The sequence below is a fragment of the Acipenser ruthenus genome, unplaced genomic scaffold (genome assembly GCF_902713425.1).
Source record: "Acipenser ruthenus unplaced genomic scaffold, fAciRut3.2 maternal haplotype, whole genome shotgun sequence".
Lineage (NCBI taxonomy): Eukaryota > Metazoa > Chordata > Actinopteri > Acipenseriformes > Acipenseridae > Acipenser > Acipenser ruthenus.
Genome location: NW_026708790.1, coordinates 173892 through 198304, shown reverse-complemented (window position 1 = coordinate 198304; position 24413 = coordinate 173892). Strand labels below are relative to the sequence as shown.

At 41.4% G+C, this 24413-nt stretch overlaps 1 long non-coding RNA gene across 1 annotated transcript; it reads right to left on the bottom strand.

Annotated features, from left to right (window-relative positions):
* Positions 1 to 22324: 22324 nt before the first annotated feature.
* LOC131736086 (uncharacterized) lies at positions 22325 to 24060 on the bottom strand. Its single transcript, XR_009327905.1, has 2 exons — positions 23513 to 24060; positions 22325 to 22598 (listed from the first exon to the last, which is right to left on the bottom strand). It is a non-coding gene; the product is annotated as an uncharacterized LOC131736086 (long non-coding RNA).
* Between the last annotated feature and the right edge of the window lie 353 nt (positions 24061 to 24413).

Sequence of the window (24413 nt, the reverse complement as noted above, 5' to 3'; positions counted from 1 at the left end):
GATTCAAGTGTTTTTGGAATGATTCTTGCAAAGACTGATTTATAAGAAAAAAGAGAGATTGACAAACAGCATTTTGCTTTATATGCAGAAACGGGCAACTACAAGAGGGTGTCAAACAAGCTGTGAATGTCCCAGGAGGCTACAGAGTACCTCTGAGTATGAATCCAGATGCTCGCAGTACCTGTTCTTAGATGTCCGAAACCACTGTATCGCTGTATAACTGTATACCCTATAAATATAACTTTTTATTGTGTATTTGAGGAACACAACCAATTACAAACTTCATTTGAATTGCTGTGCTATCAGAATATCAGTGTATTACTTTGCTGGGTATTGCAGTGTATGCTGGGTATCAAAAGGTCTTCAAACTTTTACAAAAGGCCGTCAAAGTTACAAAAAATAGGTGTGCTCCTAACCTAATACTTGTCTTTTTAATTCTGTGCATCCAAATACTTGTAGTTAAAAGTTTTAAGAATTAAGCTTACTGTTTGTTGTTCTGTCCTAAACCAGCAGTTTGTCACCCAGACTTATTAAATAAACAGGGGGGGGGGGGGTCATCAGATTATTCTCCATTTTATTGTAACTGAGGTACCGTTCAGTTGAGCGAAAATTGTAAAGGGGTACTCGAGCTGAAACCTCCAGATAGAAGGGCTACAGTTTCAAAAAAAGGTTGAAAACCCCTGACCTACAGTATAAATGATCAGGAATAGATAAGGGAAATGCTGACTAATACAATACAATAGGATTTATTTGAAGTTGTTGAAGGTCACTGGTCTCTTAAACCCAGAAGTTCTGATAAACCCCTATGCCTCACTATATATTGATGGACATTACATAAGCAAATGAGATGACCTTTTTTTTTTTTTTTGGTATACCATGTTCCTAAATGTTTTCTGAGGAGAGTAAAAAATACATTAACTTTGATTCATGTACTCTTAAATGAGTTAACGGTCCAGTTTATGGTAAACTGTGCATGCATGACTTAGAAACTCGGCTGTCAGCTAAGCAGAATAGCTCAAAAACTGGCCTGAATTCGAAAATGCAGAATTCGGAACGTTATCTGAAAACCAGAGCAGCCCAGAAATTGGGATGTTATCAAAGCGGCCCAGAATTTGGGACGTTATCTAAAAACCAAAGCGGCCCAGAATTTGGGACGTTATCTAAAAACCAAAGCGGCCCAGAATTTGGGATGTTATCTGCAAACCAAATCGGCCCAGAATTTGGGACATTATCTGAAAAGCAAAGCAGCCCAGAATTTGCGACGTAAATGAAAACAGGGGCAGTCTATATGTAAAACTGTGATTACATTAGAGATAAACTAATGTATTCTGTAACAAAACTGCAATAGCGTATATGTTTTATATTAAAATATATCGCAAAAACGATTATCGATATATGCTACTTGAAAGAAAAAAGTACACCACCACAGAAAGCCAATTCTTACATTCGTGCATAACATGATAATTTATATAAAGTAATTCCTCATAGTTTGTAATATCAGTACAGTGTAATACCACATTATATTTTAATGGTAAGGTTGTGGAAAGCAGATCACTCTATCTGATCACAATGTTAAAAATGCCTGCACGCTTTTCCACTCGTGTGACGACATATTCATGTGACAGACATGGACCAATCAAAACGCGAGACTGTTATGCGGTTCCATCCCAAAAACCGGGCCTGTGTCATACCTCTTTTTTGTTCCTCCTCCTCCCCACCTCTGCTCCTTTCCATATCGCACTGTCCGCACAGGGCTCCCTCAGGGGGGGAAGTGAGTCTCACTCCCCCGGCTGTCCGGGTCGGCCTCTCGTCTCAACCACTGCCGCCCGGCTGTTCCTCGCCGGCCTGAGGGGACCCCCGGCCACATCCTATTCTTCTGCTGCTTATGCGCTAAGCCTTCCAGGCCTCAACCTTGCTGTCCCATCTCCTCTCTTCTATTTCAGGTCCAGGACCATTTCAGCCCCCTCATGCAGTAGGCCGTGCCTCCACCTGCCGAGCGGGCCCCGACCGAGGGGGGGGGGGGGGGGTTCTCTGTTTTCGTCTCTCCTAAACGGACACGAGACACTTTTTCCTAAGCTCTACACGCCGCCCAGCTGCCAGCTTAGCTGCCTGAGGATGCTGCACTGAGTTGCGAAGGATCTGTCCTTTTGTCCTGTTCGTCCCCTTCCTGTCTCTTGCTCCACTAAATGCCCAGCAGCCAGAGGATGCTGCCTGACCCGTCGGGAGCGAGAGTCAGTTTGTTGTATGTTATATGTCTAAACTTTGCTCTCTCTCTCACTTTTACGTCACCCAGCAGTCGGAGGATGCTGTCTGACCCGGCGGAAAGTGTTTATATCTAATCCTTTGCTCTTCTCATGTCTCCCTCTCTATGTCGCCCAGCAGCCAGAGGATGCTGCCTGACCCGACGAGAAGGGAAAACTCCCCTGCACAACACAATACAACATAAATAAATAAATAAATAAATACATTATGCTATCGCTGGCAAAAGGCTGTTTGAAATTTTTAACTACTAAAAGTAGAAAAAGCGCGGTCGACGAAGAAATGCCCCAGCAACAGCGGTTGCCCTCTCAACCAATCAGCTGCCATCGCAACCCACAGCGCGAGGCAGGTGTTCAACGTTTCTTCACAGGCGGTAGAGCTTTCTTCACTGAGAGGTGAGTAAAACCTTTTAATAACGCTAATTATCTTTATTTGTGTGAATGAATGAAAAAAATATAAACTAAAGACGTACAGACAGCTGTACAACATCCACGATTAAAATAAAAAGGTTATTTTGCTTTTGTTAATGATGCGGGTCAATGATAGAATTTCTGAGGTAATTTTTTTTTTTTTTTTTTTTTTTTTACTAAACCTGATGACGATAATCAATTGGCCTGAACTGAGAGAGGAAAAAGGTAATACTTATGATACTTCTGGGAACTTTCTGACGTAAAATGTTTCATTAAGTCTATTGTTTAATGACGATTTCTAGGATACATGAGTATTAAGTATGAGGTAAATATATGATTTGCTTCTCTGCTACGATTTCTCGGGCGGTTCTGGTACGAAAATAATAAAACACAAATTACTGTATCTTTTTCTCTTGACTAAATGAGACTTTTTTTAACGACGTTCTTTTAAAACCATGGTGTTTAATATAATTTGTCACTCATGCAAACTGAAAACAATTTTATTTTAGTACTACTGTAAAAAAAAAAAACGTTAAAATACAGTACTGAATAATAATTCCTGGTAATTGTGTGACAAAGCATTAAGTATTGTAGTTTACGGTGTCAATATATGACAGCGTCTGAAATGGTGCGCATCACTTGAACAGTTGAGTAAGTGTTCCAGGCATGTAGACAAAGACGTAAACACACAAACAGATTTAATAAGAAAAAGAGTCACTACATATTATTTCTAACAGGGGTTTTCAATTACATGATAGAAAAAATCAATGTAATTCTGCATATGAAATTAATTTGATGCATTGGTATTGGGAGACACAAGTACTGTACCTCTAATCAATCTGATCACTTTAGAGGAGGGGCAGTTTCAGTTGCCAACAAACAGCATATATCTTAAAGTGCAAAGGAAAAAAGTGAGTGATCCACAAATGTTTTCGGGAGTACTGTAAGCTTCAGGAAAAACTAAACACAATTTCAAGCTGTCCTTTTAACTAACAGACAAATATTCTTTCATGAAAAAAAGGTTTTCTTTAAAAAACTATTTTACATAACTTTCTACTGTCAATTCAACTGCTGTAGAGAAACATATATATATATATATATATATATATATATATATATATATAATTGGCTCACATAGCAGACTTTATTAACCATGTTGTTTGGTCAAGATGCATTATGCTGTATGATATTAAACAGCTGATCCTTTTGCTTGACTGGGCAAGGTGAGTATGGGCACATGTTCATACAATCCTTTGGCTCTAAGTCTGGGCAAGGTGGGGCTTGTTTTATCATGTCAAGCATGTGATCATTTTGCCTAGACATGGTCCATCTTACCAGTTTAATGTTACCAGGGGTTTAGCTAGGAATAGATATTTACTGAGGCAAAAATCAAATTTTTGTCTAAAAAAAAAAAACACCCTGTGCATATCCTGTTCATGTTACGAAGGTGAAATATATCATATTTTAAAGCCTGGAGACTATTAATGCAAACTGCAAAGCGATACAACAAATTCCTAAAATTACCCTATTCACACTGTTAGAAATATGTGATATTAAAAGGACAAGAAGAATAGAAGTTATAGATATGAACACGTAGATGGGTTTATACCTTCATTGAGAGACATGCGTTTGGTTCACTGCTATTGAAGTTAATGCTGACACTGATGACACTGATGCTACAACTGGAGCTGGTAAGACTGGTGCTGCTACTTCTGGAACTGATGCTGACACTGCTGGGACTGGCAGGACTGGTGCTGCTACTGCTGGAACTGGTAAGACTGGTGCTCCTACTGCTGGAACTGGTAAGACTGGTGCTGCTACTGCTGGAACTGGTAAGACTGGTGCTGCTACTGCTGGAACTGGTAAGACTGGTGCTGCTGGGACTGGTAAGTGGTTCTGCTACTGCTGGGACTGGTAAGACTGGTGCTGCTACTGCTGAAACTGGTAAGACTGGTGCTGCTGGGACTGGTAAGACTGGTGCTGCTACTGCTGGGACTGGTAAGAGTGGTGCTTCTACTGCTGGAACTGGTAAGACTGGTGCTGCCACTGCTGGGACTGGTAAGACTGGTGCTGCCACTGCTGGGACTGGTGCTGCTACTGCTGGGACTGGTAAGACTGGTGCTGAAACTGGTAAGACCGGTGCTGACACTGCTGGGACTGGTAAGATTGCTGATACTAATGCTAAGACTGATCGGACTGCTGAGACTGTATGATGCCACAATTAAAAACTGATTTAGAAGACTTTACTTTAAATTAGGGTTTGCTAATCCTCCTATGGCCTGATCTATCGAAACGCTGTAACACTTCCTCCTGGGACATGTCCGCACATATTAGCAGGGCAAGGCCATTCAGTCTATTTTTACCCATACACTGCTGCGAGACCAATCAAACATATCGAAACAATGCACTCAGTTAAACTCTTTGTCATCATGAACAGAGACCGTAAGAATCTGTTTGCTGCGGAAAACACGTACTGTCTATATGCTGTCAGAGAATATTTGTTTTTACACTTGGGGCGGGGCAAAAAACATGCAAGGATTTTTTTGTTTGTTTGTTTGAGAACCAAACTAATACACTTATCATATATCATCATGAACAAAGACAATGTTGCTTTAAATGTACATAAATCTACTTTAAACTGCTTCTGGTGTACAGAGGTCAAGGTTGAACGTGGCGCACTGTCCGTGTCTCATTCATGCTGGAACGTAGCTGCAGTTTACTTCAGTATCCAGTGCGTGGTTACCACTGAACAAGCTGTTTAAAGATGCTGAAAATGATTAATAAATAAATAAATAAGTAAATAAATAAATCACCTGTATTAAAAACTTTGGATTTTTGTCTCTAACGAAAACATTCGGAATATATATATATATATATTTTTTGAACTGCTGTTGCCAAACAGTGAATTTATAAATAGAATTACCTCCAATTCTTCTAGCCCATGGCATCAAATACAATACATGAAAAGTATTAAAAACTAACAGCTATAAATTATTACATCAGGGGAGAGGGATGGTGTTGAAATTGAAGAATTAAGGGAATGGGAATATGCAAATAAAGATGATCACAATATAACGTAAGATGCTGCGTCAGCATTTTATTTTTAAAATACAGTGTAAGTGATTTATTTTTCTGTTTTTTATTTTTTTATTTTTTATTTTTTAAGGACCCTACAACTCCCACACCTGTCATTATCTGGGGAAACCCCTTCCATCTTGATACAAAAATTGGTCTGAGAATGAATGGACAACATTTACTTGCTGAGGAGGCTGTGTGGTCCAGTGGTTAAAGAAAAGGGTTCGTAACCAGGAAGTCCACGGTTCAAATCCCACCTCGGCAAACTGACTCATTGTGTGACCTTGAGCAAGCCACTTAACCTCCTTGTGCTCCGTCTTTCGGGTGAGACATAATTGTAAGTGACTCTGCAGCTGATGCATAGTTCACACTCCCTAGTCTCTGTAAGCCTTGGATAAAGGTGTCTGCTAAATAAACAAATAATAATAACCTGAGGCCCTCACCCAGAGATTTGGGCTTCTTTTTTCCTTGTATTTTGTGTACAATATCAAATACCCACAGAGAAAAAACAGCCTAATATTATATTGAGAAATGTATTTTGGGTACTCCAAAAAGATCAGAAAACTCCACCTAGTATAGTGGGAATAGTAAACTTTCTTTTGTCAGGCGCCAGGTCGGGAAAGCAATAAGGGTGTTGGTTCTGCTATAATAACCACAGGCTCAGGGATTACTATTTTTTTTTTTTTCTTTTGAGCAGACACCCTTACCCAGGGCAACTTACAGTTGTATACAGCTATGCTGATGATAACCACCTGTTATCTGTCCCTAAAGCAAGGACATTCTTCTGCCTGGGTGTTATTAGCTACTTGCCTTACAGACATCAAGCATTGGATGTCACAGAATCTCCTAATGTTGAATTGAGATAAAACAGAGGTTATGCTAGTGGGCTCACAGAACCAACTAAAAGGAAATGTAGGATTACATGAGCACGACCCTTGCAGTCTCTCATCAAAATTTAAAGTCGAAATTAAGAGTTTGAGGGTAATCTTTGAGTCTGATCTATCATTTTAGACTCATACTAGGGAAGTTACTAAAGTATATTTTTACCATTTGAGAAATATAGCCAAACTTAGACCAACTCCCCAATAATGTTGTTGAAGCTGACATCCTGGGATTCTTCAAGAAGCTGCTTGATGAGATTCTGGGATCAATAAGCTACTAACAACAAACAGAAATAAGAAATAAATAATAAAAGAAACAACCTTCTTATGTTCTAATTATTTCTGTATCTGATGCCGAGAGAATAATACATGTCTTTGTTTCATCTAGAATTGATTATTGTAATGTACTTTTTTAAATGGTGATTTTGCTGTTAACTTATAAGGCCCTGAATGGATTAGCGCCTCATTATTTACAGGAGTTACTGACACCGTATCTTCCAAACCACACTCTGAAATCAGAGGATGTGGGGCTGCTGGTTATTCCTAGGGTCAACAAAACAACACGGGAGGCAGGGCTTTTTTCTGAAATGCTCAGCCTTCGTTTATCAGGAAATCTGGGTCCATTACAGTTTTCAAGTCAAGACTAAAAACACACTTTTATAAAATGGCTCGCTTATCTTAGTGGGTTTTAATGTAACTTTAAAATTGGTGCTTTTGTATTGTGTATACTGTTTAAATCTGTATTTAAATGGGCTGAGTGTAGCAGTTATATGTGTGACCTGCTATACAAACGGATTGTGATTTTTTTCCTGCTATGTACTATACAGTGCTTTGCGATACTTTTGTATAAAAAGCGCTATCTAAATGCAATAAATAAATAAATAAAAATAAATAAATGTGTTAATATTTTTTATAATACTTGTTTTATAAAATACTTGTGACTAAAGTTAGGTTTTTGCTTGTTTTGTTTGTAATTAAATTAATTACATTATGGATAATATATTATGATTAGTTATAATTAATATATTTATATATCTACCTGTCAAGAAATGTTGTCAGCCTTTCACTTATTTGTGTATTTGTTATTCTAAGAGTAATGAAACATATACAGACTGTTTTATTTGTATGCATTTATGTGTTATAATTAAAAGTATAACTCCTATACTGTATTTATTTATTTTATTGCTCTACCCGTAATAAAGGGTTTCTATAAAAAGTATTTCTTTGTTTTTATTGATATTGCAAACCAGTAATTCCTAGCATGTTATTTAACCAGACAAATTATGCAGACACGCATATTATATATATATATATATATATATATATATATATATATATATATATATATATATATATATATATATATATATATATATATTATGCATGTAAGTTTGTAAATAAACATAAAAGGTTCCAAGTAGAACCTTGAGGTTCTTAAAAGATCCTTATTTGTAAGGTTCCTCATGGAACCCTAGTAAAAAGGTTCTTCGAAGCACCTTAAAAGCTTCCTCCACAGTATCAACCCCAGATTTAGAGTGTATGCGCGAGTAAATACCATCCTAACTATTAAGGGAATGGGAATATGCCTCTCCATCATATATATATATATATATAATTGCATGCCCCGGTATCTACGATATGGAGACTTGCATGCCCCGGTAGCTGCAATATTGAGTCTTTCCATCCACCTCCGGTTGCTTCATTCCGGAGGTCCATGCAATTATATATATATATATATATATATATATATATATATATATATATATATATATATATATATATATATATATATATATATATATTTGCATGCCCCGGTAGCTAAATGCTTAGTTACGGCGCTGGGGAAAACCAAAGCCCATGGCCAGAATAAAATATTTTTCTGTATGCATTATTTTCTGTTGAGCACTACTGACTGTTGAGCACTGGAAGGGAAGGCGATGCAAGCATTGCTCGATTTAGACCCAGAGGAGCCGTGTGACTTCCATACCCTATCCACGGCTCTCCAGCGCCGCGTTGGCCAAGTGGAGTCAGCCGTCAGCCTGCGCTATCTCCTTGCCACGCGCAAGAGAGTCAGTGTCGAGAAACTCGGGATACTGGCCGCAGACACTAAATACTTGGCACGGAGGGGGTATCCTGGTTTACCTCCGGCTGTACAAGAAGACCTGGCGATGGAGGCGTTCATCCGTGGCTTGAAGCCCACCGCGCTCTGACAACAGGTTCGGCTCGTTGCCCCAACCTCCCTAGAGCAGGCTTTAACCCATGCCCTAAGGATTGAGGCCGTGCTCGAGGAGGGCGAGAGAGTCCGGATCCCCAAAGTCTGCGCGGTCAGAGGAAAGGAAGATAGCGATGGAGACGAGGATACCGCCGCTGTCAGGCAGACCACTCCTGTAAGGCGCTGCTGGAACTGCGGAAGCCCGGGTCACCTGCATGCACAATGCCGCCGCCGCCGTCACCCAGTACCATCTGAAGAAGAGACGTCATGGGCGGGAAACGAAAAAGGAGCGGCGTAAACGGGGGACCGCAGCTCCTTCACCTTCCTTCCCCCACCCATAGAGACAAAGAGAACGACGCGTGGCAATGGTGGGCCGTGTTGGCCGGGGCAACAGTCTGCATGCACCCTGCCTCTTAAATGGGGTGCAGTGCAAGGCCTTGGTCGACACAGGCTCCACCATCTCCATCCTGCAGCCCGGAGTCCTCCCCAGAGAAAGTGACGGATGGCTGGAAGGCTGGACGCCCACCACGGTTCGCCTCCGCACTGTCACCGGCCAGGTCGCGTCCATGCTGGGACGACGGCATCTGGAGATCCAGCTCGGAGACTGCACGATCCAACACGAATTCTGGCTGGCGGAGATACAGGATCGCTGCATTCTGGGCCTGGACCTCCTGAACAAAGTAGGAGCTACCATCGACTTGGCTGAGGGAACCTTGTGCCTTGGCCAGAGCCAACTGCGCCTGATTCCGGGTCGGGAGAAGGAAGGGGAGCAACGCCGCACCAGAACCACCGTGCGGCATAGCCAGATGAGGGAGGTTCGTCGGACGCAGGGGGGCAGGACCCGGCCTCTCCCAGAAGCAGAGGACAGGACATCGGCGATGGAGTTTGCAAGGGCTTCAACTGTCTCCGCCCCCTCTCCTGCAGAACTTTCACCGCCCCCTGCAACCACAACTGGTGGAACACAGGACTGCAGGATAACTGATGCGGTGAAAGCGCTGTGGCAGAGGAGTAAGGAGGGTCTATCTCAGGGCCAGCGGGACCAGTTATGGGAACTATTAAGGGGGTACTTGGACATTTTTGCTGCAAACATAGAGGACTGTGGGCGGACTGGATTAGTTCAGCACAGCATTAACACGGGAGACGCGGCTCCGATCCGGGAGCGGCCACGGCGGCTATCCTTGGCAAAGCGGGAAGCGGCCGAGGGCATGATTCTGGAAATGGCCACTGCCGGGGTAATTGAACCATCGGCTAGCCCCTGGGCCGCGCCAGCCCTGCTAGTAAAAAAAAAGACGGGTCACTGCGGTTCTGTGTGGATTATCGCAAACTGAATGCAGTGACACACAAGGACTCGTACCCCCTCCCCAGAATCGATGAAGCTCTGGACTACATCACAGGCTCCCGCTGGTTCAGCTCCCTCGACCTGCGCAGCGGATACTGGCAGGTTGAGCTGGCCCCTGAGGCATGACAGAAAACTGCATTCTCCATTGGCCAGGGTCTGTGGCAGTTTTCAGTGATGCCCTTTGGACTGTGCAATGCCCCAGCAACGTTCGAGCGCCTGATGGAGCGGGTGCTCACCGGAGTTCCACGGACCCATTGTGTTGTATACCTGGATGACTTACTGGTGCACGCCACCACCTTTTCGGCGGCACTGCAGAACTTGCGGACTGTGTTCGAGCGCATCCGTGGAGCTGGCTTAAAACTCCACCCTGGGAAGTGCAACCTGCTGAGAAGAGAAACACACTTCCTCGGATATGTTTTCGGGGCAGACGGCATTGCCACAGACCCTGCTAAAGTCACTGCTGTAAAGGACTGGCCGGTCCCCAGGACTGTGACAGAGGTGCGTAGCTTTCTGGGCCTGGTGTCTTATTACCACCGCTATGTGAAGGACTTTGCTCAGATCGCCAGGCCCCTGCACCGCCTGACTGAGAAAGGGGGCTGGTTCAGCTGGGACACCGACTGCGCAGCTGCCTTTGGGGAATTGCGAGAGGCCCTTGTGAAGGCCCCAGTCTTGGCGTTCCCTGACCCCCAAAAACCGTTCATCCTGGACACGGACGCGAGCGATGTGGGGATTGGAGCAGTGCTAGCCCAGGAAGGCTCGGACGGAGAACAAGTGGTCGCGTACTACAGCCAAGCTCTTAGTAAAACAGAGCGGAACTATTGTGTGACTCGCCGGGAACTGTTGGCTGTAGTACGGGCCGTGCACCACTTTCGTCCCTATCTCTACGGGTGAAGATTCAAGCTGCGCACGGATCACGCCTCCCTGCGGTGGCTGCTCAACTTCCGCGAGCCCGAAGGACAGGTGGCTCGCTGGATAGAGACACTGCAAGGGTATGCCTACACAATAATGCAGATGCCCTGTCCCGTCGCCCCTGCTTCTCTGAGGACTGTAAGCACTGCCATCGGATGGAGGAGCGAGAGGCACAGCGGTCCTTGGAGGAGCGAGTAAGTGCTGCCACTGTAGCTGTGGAGACCCCCCTTGAGTTGCCAGCGGGGGAGATCCAGCGTCAGCAGGGTCTGGACGCTGAGCTGGCACCGCTGATCCGCTGGTTATCGGCGGGTCAGCGCCCAGCCAGACGTGCGGTGTCAGCCCTCTCCCCGGAGGTAAAAGTGCTGTTGGCGCAATGGGAATGTTTGAGCCTCCGGGAAAGTGTGCTGTACCGTTTCTGGACAGACCCTGCGACAGGGCGCAAGCGGCTACAAGTGGTGGTTCCTCAAGCTCTCCGAGAGACCGTCCTGCGAGCCGTGCATGGCGGACCAGCCACTGGACACTTCGGCGTTGCCAAGACCCTGGGTCGGCTTCGGGAGCGGTTCTACTGGGGACGGTGCCGACGTGATGTGGATACTTATGTGCGACGCTGTGACCAGTGCACCGCCCGGAAGGGCCCCTTGGACCGCTCTCATGCCCCGCTCCAGCAGTACCAGGTGGGGGCACCATTAGAGCGCGTCGGTGTGGACATCTTAGGGCCGTTTCCACGGACGGAGGGGGGCAACCGGTACGTCCTGGTGGCCATGGATTACTTTACTAAATGGCCCGAGGCGTACGCAGTCCCCGATCAGAGCGCGACTACCTGCGCGGAGGCACTGCTGGAAGGCATGTTCTGCCGGTTTGGGGTTCCCGAGGAGCTACACAGTGACCAGGGGCGTAACTTTGAAGCGCAGGTGTTTGGTGAGGTGTGCAGGCGGCTGGGTATTAAGAAAACCAGGACGACCCCACTACACCCACAGAGCGATGGATTGGTGGAGCGGTTTAACCGCACCCTTGCCACCCAGCTGACCATGTGGACCTCCCAGCACCAGCGTGACTGGGATCAATGCTTGCCCTTGGTCCTAATGGCCTACCGGACTGCAGTGCATGAATCTACAGGGTGCACGCCAGCGGCTCTTATGTTTGGGAGAGAGCTCCGCACCCCAGTGGACCTTGTGTTTGGCCGGCCACCTCAGCTCCACACTCCGGAACCTACCGGCCCGGAATACCTCCAGCAGCTACAGGACCGATTGGACACTGCCCATGCTTACGCTCGGAAGCACCTCACCTCAGCTGGCCAGCGTCAGAAACGGGCATACGATACTCACTGCAAGGGCCGGGGATTTCAAGCTGGGCAGCAGGTCTGGGTTCACTGCCCTCGGCGAAGAAAGGGACTCTGCCCCAAGCTGGCCAGTAACTGGGAGGGCCCCTGTGTTGTTCTGGAGAGGCTCTCCGAGGTGACTTATCGAGTGCGGCTGCGGACCCGTAGTCGGGCGGTTGTGCTCCACCAAGACCGCTTGCCCCCTACCGCCCCGGAACAAACTCGGTTGTCCCTGCAGCCAGCCCGGAGGCCATCTCCCAGGACAGGGAAAGCGCTTCCCCCTTGCAACCACCGAATAGTTCACCAGCTGGTGGCCCAGGTAGGAGCATTCCGGCTCCAGCTGACTCCCAGCCCGCTGCACCTGTGCTCCAGCGCGGCCAGCGTATCCGTCGACCACCCCCGGGACTCTCTGACTTTGTGAGACATTAAGTGTTGGGCCAGCGGGACGTTCGGCCCTAAGATGGGGGCTGTGTAACGGGCACGGCTGGACTGACTCGCCGTTGCCACCTGTCGTCGAATAGGGCGCTGTGCCCGGAGCCAGTCCCCTACATTTGGTTAATGTGCAGCCGTGGATGCTGGGAGTACGAACTATGGTAGGGGAGAAACTGAATTATTGTTGTTGTGTTTATTTGTTGTTACTGTAAAAGTTTGCATACTGTTCTATGCATTTCCCTGTAATTGTTATTACCCTTCCGGTGTTGTTTGATATATATGTGAATGTCACCCTGAGAGGCAGAGTAGTGCTCTGGTGTGGGGAAGGGCTGTGTGTGTGTGTTCATAGAGGGCGCTGACTTGCTGTTAGCTGCTTAATAAACTGCATTATCTAAAAGAGCTATTGTGTGCGTGTCTCCGTTAATCCCTGTGCTCGCTACAATATATATATATATATATATATATATATATATATATATATATATATATATATATATATATAATTGCGATATGGAGTCTTGCATGCCCCGGTAGCTACGAAATGGAGTCTTACCATCCACCTCAGGTTGCTTCAACCGGAGGTGCATGCAATGATATATATCTTATTGTATTACTTGTATTGTAACGCTTGAAATGTTTTTGCTTACGATTGTAAGTCGCCCTGGATAAGGGCGTCTGCTAAGAAATAAATAATAATAATAATAATAATAATATATATGCATGCCCCGGCAGCTAAATGCTTAGTTACGGCGCTGGGCAAAACCAAAGCCCATGGCCAGTATACAATATTTTTCTGTATGCATTCTTTTCTGTTGAGCACTACTGACACCGTTGAAAGGGTGAGTCTTAGGTCGCCTGTGGATACATTAGTCCAATCAATGCGTCTGAACCTGCATGCGCGAGTAAATACCATCCTAACTCCTAACATCCAAAAAAAAAAAAAATAACAAGTAGTGGAGTAGTGGTTAGAGCTCTGGACTCTTGACCGGAGGGTCATGGGTTCAATCACCGGTGTAGGACACTGCTGCTGTACAATTGAGCAAGGTACATTACCTAGATTGCTCCAGTAAAAACCCAACTGTATAAATGGGTAATTGTAGTAAAAATACTGTGATATCTTGTAACAATTGTAAGTCATCCTGGATAAGGGCGTCTGCTAAGAAATAAATAATAATAATAGTAATAATATATATATATATATATATATATATATATATATATATATATATATATATATATATATATATATATATATATATATATATATATATATAATTGCATGCCCCGGTAGCTACGATATGGAGTCTTGCATGCCCGGGATATATATATATATATATATATATATATATATATATATATATATATATATATATATAATTGCATGCCCCGGTAGCTACGATATGGAGTCTTGCATGCCCGGGATATATATATATATATATATATATATATATATATATATATATATATATATATATGCCCCGGTAGCTAAATGCTTAGTTACGGCGCTGGGCAAAACCAAAGCCTATGGCCAGTATACAATATTTTTCTGTATGCATTCTTTTCTGTTGAGCACTACTGACACCGTTGCCCCCCCCCCCCCCCCCCCCCCGATTTCTGCCAGGCAGTGGCTTAGCCACTGTGTTAGGATCGTTCACACTGAAACATGTGTAAGAAATTGCAATATTGTTATATTTTTCGCTTCCCATTATAGCGGGGTGGACGTGGCATGGGCGGCGCTGATTTTTCTTTTCGCTCACGGAAATAACTTTTTTATTTACCGCGTTGCTATCAACCAATGAGAATACATAAGCAAGCTATACTTGCTCAACCCCAAACACAGATGCATGAAACATATAGGCTAACATTACTGTATATGCTATGTAGCCTAGCTACTACACATATAGATGTGGTAGAGGACATCTACTATGTAATGAGTAGCCTATGTATTTACATAGAATGCACTCGCCTCATGACATATCTTATTGCCAGCTGACCTCTCCAGCAGCCAGCCTACTAATAAGATTATTATTTTTCACGGATTGTGCAGCCAGCTTCATCAAGGGACGGTAACCAAGTCCATCCAGGTCTTGGAGATGGAGTGGTGGTAAATGTACAACCTGTTATTAATTGAATAACTAAAGAAATAAATCAGAATGAAAACAGTTCTGGACGCTGCTGAGAGAAAACCGGCAAAACTGTTTCAATTAATGAGTTCGGTTACCTACTTGTTTTCATTCTGATTATTTGTTTAGGCTACAGGGTGTCCGTCAGCTCAACTAGCGAATGTCAGTGCAGTGTGATACCAAAAAAAATGAGTGGTTGGATTTGCTGTCAATCAACCCAAGTTTTTTGTTGGATCAGCTGTTTGTACATTTTTTTTTGTGTTTAAAGGCGCTGTAGTTATACAATGTAGTTAATGCAACTGTGTACACAAGTCCCTCCTCCCCCGAACCTCCAGAAGATTAGGTACCATCGGCAGTCCTGCGTCAGTCAAAGAGTAATTACATTAGTCAGGATTTGTGAAATTAAATAAAATGGTTTGCTTTGCTTTGAACACCAAATGTGAAATGAACAACCATAAGTACGAATGAAATTATATATAGTTACTTATTATCATAATGTGAAATTGAAATCTGATGCGCATGTTAAAAGTTCAAGTCCTTTGCTTCGTATTTCCTTTTTAGTTTTTAAACGGAAGTGTTCTGAACTGAATCTCTCTTTTTAACTATTTTGCACAACAGTGTATTTGGTTATTGGATCTTCTGTTAAAAAAAAAAAGTTCTTTATTTTTCGAAAATAAAACGTCAATGCACTAATAAGAAATCAGGTTGCCAATTTCACCACTGTGACTATTCACCTTAAAAAAGTTACCATTGCCACCCTCTCCCGAAAAAAAATCCTGGCTACGCCACTGTTGCCAGGGTTTATTATTTAAAAATGCGCAGTTTATTTCAAACTTTCAAAACATAATAACATAACAAAGAGTGTCTAAGACCCTTCACCGTTATATTTGTTCTCGTGTGAGACTTTCACTTTTTCAGTCAGCGAAAATATGTGCTAAAACGGAGTGAATTTGAGCCCTGTTAAAATGGCAAAAAGACAGCTACGTTTGGAGTTTTTCTACAACAAAAAAGCTAAACCTCCAACGCCAGAGACATCAACAGAAACCGAACCTGACTCTTCTGTAGTTCAGAATGTTACGAACAGCACAAGAGTGTGACGATCCTTCCATTTCAAACGCTCAGGTTAGTGCAGATGTAGCTGTCTGTCGATAAGAGACTTTTGCCTGTAAAGTGTTGTTTGCAGCTCTCTTGATTGTGACAATCTGGCGTAGAACTGTTTGTGATGAAATATCTGGTAATGTTAGAAAGCTAGCTTAATGTTTACATAAAAATGGTTAAAATCGGGCATCGGGTTTGAGCACGTTTTTCGCGGGGGGGGATGGGGGTGCTGTGCCCCACCAGTTTTTCAAGCAATGAGTCGCCAATACCCGGTAGCTAAATACTTAGTTACGGCGCTGGGCAAAACCAAAGCCTTTGGCCAGTATACAATATTTTTCTGTATGCATTATTTTCTGTTGAGCACTACTGACACCGTTGAAACGGCGAGTCTTAGGTCGCCTGCGGATACATTAGTCCAATCAATGCGTCTGAACCTGGTGTGTAATCCCAAGGTAACTGCTCATTGTTAACACGTTTTAATACGTTAATTCACGTTTTAAGTAATACAGTGTCCCCTTCAGACATGTTAAAGGAGAGATTCGGAAATAACATTTAAAACTATGCGCGAGTAAATACCATCCTAACTCCTAACATCCAAAAAAAAAATTATATATATATATATATATATATATATATATATATATATATATATATATATATATATTTGCATACCCCGGTAGCTAAATGCTTAGTTACGGCGCTGGGCAAAACCAAAGCCCATGGCCAGTATACAATATTTTTCTGTATGCATTATTTTCTGTTGAGCACTACTGACACCGTTGAAACGATAAATACCATTCTAACTCCTAACATCAAAAAAAAAAAAAAAGAAGCCATGAGTCGCCAATGGGCGGGGTTAACCAAATAATTTAAAGTGGGTGGGGCTAACCAAACCATTTAAAGTGGGTGGGGTTAATCACATCATTTCATAAACCTTACTTGTTGTGCACTTCCATTTACTATATCGGTATCAGGGATATTATTTAAATAGTTCACACTTGGGTAAGAAAAGAATAGTATTATTATTTGTTTATTTTAGCAGACGCCTTTATCCAAGGCGACTTACAGAGACTAGGGTGTGTGAACTATGCATCAGCTGCAGAGTCACTTACAATTACGTCTCACCCAAAAGACAGAGCTCAAGGAGGTTAAGTGACTTGCTCAGGATCACACAATGAGTCAGTGGCTGAGGTGGGATTTGAACCGGGAACCTGGTTACAAGCCCTGTTCTTTAACCACTGGACCACACAGCCTAATACAACATTTATATAAAATATATTAAAATATCATGATATAACAAGATTTGTTTAAATGATTATCCAGATACAGTATAATATACATAAGAAATTGAAATTGACTTTCAGCACACACACAAAAAAAGAAAGTAAAACATCTTTGGTGATCTGGGAGAGGAGAGTGCTGCAAGTTCCTTATTATTTCAGTGTTTCAGCCACACCTAATAAGATTGCATGAATGGCATTAACACATGCTCACAGTCCCTACACTGGGTAGAATGGAATTGCTCTTCCTGTGAAATGAGAAAACGTTTTTCACAGTAATCATTACCCAACATCCTTTGAAGACCTGCAGCAACATATAGGCAAGGTTGATAAGGACTTCAGTTAAAATTCTGGTCTACCTGGATTAGTTTCTTGTGGTTTTACCCTAGAAGATAAATATCTAGAATATGGGAATATTGCCTGCAAGTGAGTAAAATGTTTTTCTTTCTTACGTTAGAAGTTGTTTCACCTTGAATGGAACTACCATATATTTGCAGAAATTAACTTTCAATGGATACTATGTCTCAAGTTAGAAATACGAGTTTCATTAGAGTTAATTTTGTTCAGTTTAAATAATAAGTAATGCAAATAAATACATAGTTTTAAGAATACAATTTTATCTATTTCTACCAACCTTCATTGTTTTGTCTGTTTCAGACCCCTCTACATAGGGGCAGGAATAGCCACAGTCAGTGTGACCACAAGCAGGCAGACAAGCAGCAGTGACCTCATCTTCAGAGCTCAACACTGAACCACAAGCATGTTGCAGGATGTTATATAGCAGTTTAGCTTAGGGCTCCTCTCAATTTCAAAAACCTCACAAAACAGCAAGAGAATGATATAGCAGTTTGGTGTACTGTAAAGCCTATAAAGTGAGATTTGGAGTGAAGATCTTTTACGAATGTTGAAGTATTGATGGATTAAATAATACTTAATATTTATGTAACTTCTGGCCTTACAGAGACTAGGGTGAGTGAACTATGCATCAGCTGCATAATGGATTTAATTATGAGTTTTTGCCACTGAACAACACAAAAAAGTCCATAATGTCAAAGTGAAAAATAAAATCTACAAATTGTTCTAAATTAATTACAAATACAAAACAGAAAATAATTGATTGCATAAGTATTCACCCCCTTGAGTCAATATTTGGTAGAGGCACCTTTGGCAGCAATTACAGCCACGAGTCTATTTGTATAAGTCTCTACCAGCTTTGCACATCTGGACACTGCAATTTTTGCATCTTCACGAGCTTTCCAGGCCCTGACGCAGAGAAGCATCCCCATAGCATGATGCTGCCACCACCATGCTTCACGGTAGGGATGGTGTTCTCAGGATGATGTGCGGTGTTAGGCTTGCGCCAAACATAGCGCTAAGCGTTGTGGCCAAAAAGCTCTATTTTGGTCTCATCACACCATAGAATCTTCTTCCACTTGGTCTCAGAGTCTCCCACATGCCTTCTGGCAAACTCTAGCCGAGATTTGATGCAAGTTTTTTTCAACAATGGCTTTCTTTTTGCCACTCTCCCATAAAGGCCAGTTTTGTAAAGCACCCGGGCTATTGTTGCCGTATGCACAGTGTCTCCCAGCTCAGCCGTGGAAGACTGTAACTCCTTTAGAGTTGCCATAGGCCTCTTGGTGGCCTCCCTGGCTAGTGCCCTTCTCGCCCGGATACTCAGTTTTTGAGGACAGCCTTTTCTAGACAGATTCACAGTTGTGCCATATTCTCTCCATTTCTTAATAATGGACTTTACTGTGCTCCGGGGGATATTCAATGCCTTGGAAATGTTCTTATATCCTACCCGATTGGTGCTTTTGAAGAACCTTATTCCGGATTTGCTTTGAATGTTCCTTCATCTTCATGATGTAGTTTTTGTTAGGAAATGTACTAACCAACTGTGGGACCTCCCAGAGACAGGTGTATTTAACCTGAAATCTTGTGAAACACCTTAATTGCACACAGGTGGACACCATTCAACTAATTATGTGACTTCTAAAGACAATTGGTTGCACCAGAGCTTATTTAGGTGTGTCATAGCAAAGGGAGTGAATACTTATGCAATCAATTATTTTCAGTTTTATATTTGTAATTAATTTAGAACAATTTGTAGATTTTATTTTTCACTTTTCACTTTTTGTGTTGATCAGTAGCAAAAACTCCTAATTAAATCCATTTTGATTCCATTTGTAACACAATAAAATGTGGAAAAGTCCAAGGGGGGTGAATACTTTTGAGTGTCACTGTGTGTATATATATATATATATATATATATATATATATATATATATATATATATATATATATATATATATATATATATAATGATAAGTCAGTCCGTCCTATAACCTCCAGATGTCCACATGACCAAATACAAATTCCCCATAAACTGATCTAAAGAATAAATAAGTTATTAACACATTAACTATTGGCTAATGAGTAATTATAGCTATAGAAATTGAGGCAATCAAGGCTTTTGGTTTTAGAAAAAGAAAAAAAACATGACTGTGCCAGATTATAAAATGTACATCAGTACCCATTTGCAGTCATGCACTGTGACGACAATATATTTTTCATAATCTGCCATTTATCTTTAGAACATTATAGAAAGGCTTTAGTAGACAGACATTTGAAATTACTGAAAAAAGAGATCTTAAAGTTGCAACCCTTAGCATATAGATGAATCATTTCCCTGATGTTAAAAACCAAATTGCAACCAGAGATATATTTTTTTAAAATATTGCTCGAGCAGGAATATGTATTTTAAAGATCCTCAAGGAGGCTAGTAATCCAAGATTCAGGGCCACACTGTAAATGGCACTGCCTATATCTTGAAGAAATACTTAAATAAAAATATTATAATAGAAATCCCAAATCCAAGAAAGAAGATAACCACTCTAATTTTTTTAAGCCTTTAAGAAATTGGATTTAAAGCTTGATTAGTCATTAGCCTTTTCTGTGTGTTAATTCATCATGTCAAAATTGGTAATGTTTAATTATTGTTAATTACACATATTAGGTGTACTCCACTGACATTGTGTGGTTGTAGGACTAATTTACAGGTCAGAAAACCTTTAAAAGATTGCATGAAATTCTCAAGGACTTACTCAAGTGCTAAAGCTTTGTGAACACAACAAAACAGCTGTCAAAAGCATTCTGTCTTAAAAAGACATAAATCCATTAAAATGAACACCCTCCCACCAACCCACATCCTTCACACACATGCATATACACAAACACACACAAGAAGAATACCAATTTCAAAAGATACCAAAATAAACTCAAGAACAAAGTGATTTTTATTTTTGTTCTTTATTAAAATGTCTTCATCTAGACAATGTGGGGAAGCTATAAAAAAGGCCAACAAGATGCTCGGATATATTGTGATAAGTGTTGAATTTAAATCAAGGGAAGTAATGTTAAAACTTTACAATGCATTAGTAAGACCTCATCTAGAATATTGTGTTCAGTTCTGGTCACCTCGTTACAAAAAGGATATTGCTGCTCAAGAAAGAGTGCAAAGAAGAGCGACCAGAATTATCCCGGGTTTAAAAGGCATGTCGTATGCAGACAGGCTAAAAGAATGGAATCTATTCAGTCTCGAACAAAGAAGACTACGCGGTGATCTGATTCAAGCATTCAAAATGCTAAAAGGTATTGACAATGTCGACCCAGGGGACTTTTTCGACAAGGACCAGGAGTCACAAATGGAGATTAGATAAAGGGGCATTCAGAACAGAAAATAGGAGGCACTTTTCTACACAGAGAATTGTGAGGGTCTGGAACCCGCTCCCCAGTAATGTTGTTGAAGCCGACACCCTGGGATCCTTCAAGAAGCTGCTTGATGAGATTCTGGGATCAATAAGCTACTAACAACCAAAAGAGCAAGATGGGCCGAATGGCCTCCTCTCGTTTGTAAACTTTCTTATGTTCTTAAAATGTTTGTTTACTTAGGCATGAGCATGCTGTATATGCTATCCTGACACAGATACATGATTTACTAGCGCAGGATTTAAAAAAAAAAAAAAAAAAAAGAACAATATTTGGTTATCAGGCCAACATGCATTTGACTGTGATTTTTCTGCACTTCGACTGGCAGGATCACGACGTCACTTGTTGGATCCACCTTCACATTAAGACAGGATCAGCTGTATGCTGGGGAAAGGTGAGAATCCTTTTAATAAAACTTCCCATGTAGTTTGTTTAATGTTTGGTATCACTTATCCTCAAAATGGGCAAAATCTGCTACGATCACAAGATATATGGTGTCTGATTTAGTTGCTTGATAAGGAAGAAATCTAGATGGTGCTATTTTTTCATCAGCGTGTGTCAACATTCTATAGAACCATTGAATAGTAGACCCCTCTATCTGGTAAATAGGGGCATATTAATCAAGCTTGTAAAAACTGAAGCATTTCACTTTTTTTTTTTTTTTTTATAAATTTAGTCGTTGCCAATTATTTTTTATTATTTTCTCCCCAATTTGGAATGGCCAATTATTTTATTATGCTCAGCTCACCGCTACCACCCCAGGGCTGACTCTGGAGGGCGAAGACAAACACACGCTGTCCTCCGAAGCGTGGGCCAATTGAGCGCCGCCCCCTGGGAGCTCCCATCCTCGGTCGGCAAAGGAATAGCCTGGACTCAAACTCGCGATGTCCAGACTATAGGGCACATCCTGCACTGCACGTGGAGTGCCTTTACTGGATGCGCCACTCGGGACCCCCGGCATTTCACTTATTGTTCATTACAATGGATTTTGTATCATCCCGCAACCACGCTGGGTTTCACTGAGGTCATTGTGATAGAGCTGATTGTTTTAATATTTTCAATATTGTTTTTCAAAGTGTGCTAAATCAGTTTTTCCTGTTGCTATGGCCAACGGTTTCATCTTAGGAATCTGAAAAATAGTAATGGCATTTGCAAAGTTGTTTCTATTATCAATAATTGTATTAAGAGTTCCAAAATAATGCAATGTAAACAAAAACTGACAAGTTTAAATATCTTTTAATTGATTTTTAAAAAACAAATAAAAAAAATGGACTAACTGAAGGTGACATGTTTTCTGATTGATTTGGTAATGAAGTGCCACATAACACTGCAGTCTAGGGAATGGCTACAGGAAAGATAACTTACTGTTACAGGAGCCTCCTTTTTAGCTGATATTACAGATAGGCAGCCCAGACAAGGTCTTGGACGTCTCTTTGGGTTGGCTTCGAATTGTCTCTTTTCTCTGATCGGAATGTCTGGAGGGGAGGTGGCCTTCTGGTAAGATAGCAATAAGATTTAAAAAATGACATCTCTGTAAAAATTAAAAAAGGCAGTACCCCACCATCAAGTATAATTTTACACTAAAATATTTTGTCTTATTAACTTTAATTAACACCAACGATATTCATCCACAAATTAGTTCATTGTGTAAACATATCCCAGGGTTTCTACTGCGCATCTCCTTCTACCTTCCTTAGCTCCACACATTCCCACAATCCCCTTCTGCTACTGCACACTCTGAAAAGAGATCCCACTGGATGAGATTGTTTATTACATCTTTAAAGGGAGCGTATAAAACCAATGAACTACTCCATTGCATGTTAAACTTATTTTCGATCAACCAATGAGTTAGAAATAAGTGTGCATGACATGGCCAGTGACTGTGACTTATTCGTGCTGCAAATGATTTGATGTTACACCACCACTCTCTTACTTCAGACAAACACCACAACCCCTAGTCCTTTACACATTTACACATTTTTTATAAACAAAACACAAAACATCCATATAAGATGGATATGTGTAAAAGATCTGAATCATTGATATGTCCAGAGGGTGAAACAATGTGGCAGGAAAATGGTTCATTTTTATGGGACAGCACTGGTAATGGAACCTAAGTTAAAAAAAATAAAAATAAAATCAGGAAGATAAGCTGTGTACCAAACATAGACAATAACTCAAAAGTGAATTAAGTTTCCGATTGTATACCTGGCTATACACAGTTACTACTGATATAAAGACATTTTGGCTCATCTAACCTAGGTCTATGGCATATCCTGAAAACAGATTATTACAAAAATATGATTTCAAACAGCATACAAATGTAAGGGGACAGAGAAAAATAATAATTTGAATCTATCTGTCTCTCTAATGCGGGTTCCTAAACATCACGTTGTAATTCTAATTACCTTTTCTTGTCCCTTGTCAAATCTACCCCATACTGTGCTGGCTTGGCCGCCTCCAGCATCTTCACCATCTCCGTCCAGCAAGGATACAACACCAGGAGAAGCAGGTCTTTTTTTACAAATCTGAAAAAAATACATTTGTATTTTAGATGTAATTTCTTGTCACGGGACATTATGTAAATGCTATTATCCATGGTGCTTACGACAAACATTTACACTTGGGTCTCTTTGAGAAAGACATTACTAAATCTCAACAAAGAATTTGCCATGCTTACAATTTGCCTTTGCTTATGTATACATATACATCTCCTGCCACGTAAACTCTAAACGATGAACATGACATATCAACAGTATGTACAGGATAGAATAAGAATTAGCAATGAAATGTTTAATCACAGTCTGATGAGGGATTATCCAGATGTATGTAAAACTGTGTGACATTCACAATCTTGTATATTATCATTAATGTATACTCTATAATGTTGATGCTAAGTTTCCTGTCAATTGGATAAACAGTTTGTAACAAATTGTGTGTGTGTGTGTACAGCCACCTCCACTTCATCCCCTTCGCAATGGATTTCATCCCCAGCTGGGGATAACAGAGCTGGTATAAAAATCCAACTGTAGTCTCCCTTGGAGCACCAGACAGTGGCGTGAATAAAGAGATTAGAAATTGCCCGCTTAGAGGGTATAAACTATCTCTTTAAAGTTTAAAATTACCAGCTTTTAGTGGTTGGTGTCCAGTCGTCATTTTTTACAGTTTCTTTGTTTCACTTTTCCTTTTGTTCAGTCATCCTGGTGCAATATATATATATATATATATATATATATATATATATATATATATAAAATAAAGAGCTAGTTATAACTTTTAAATGAATCTTAACCTCAAAAACACTATAAG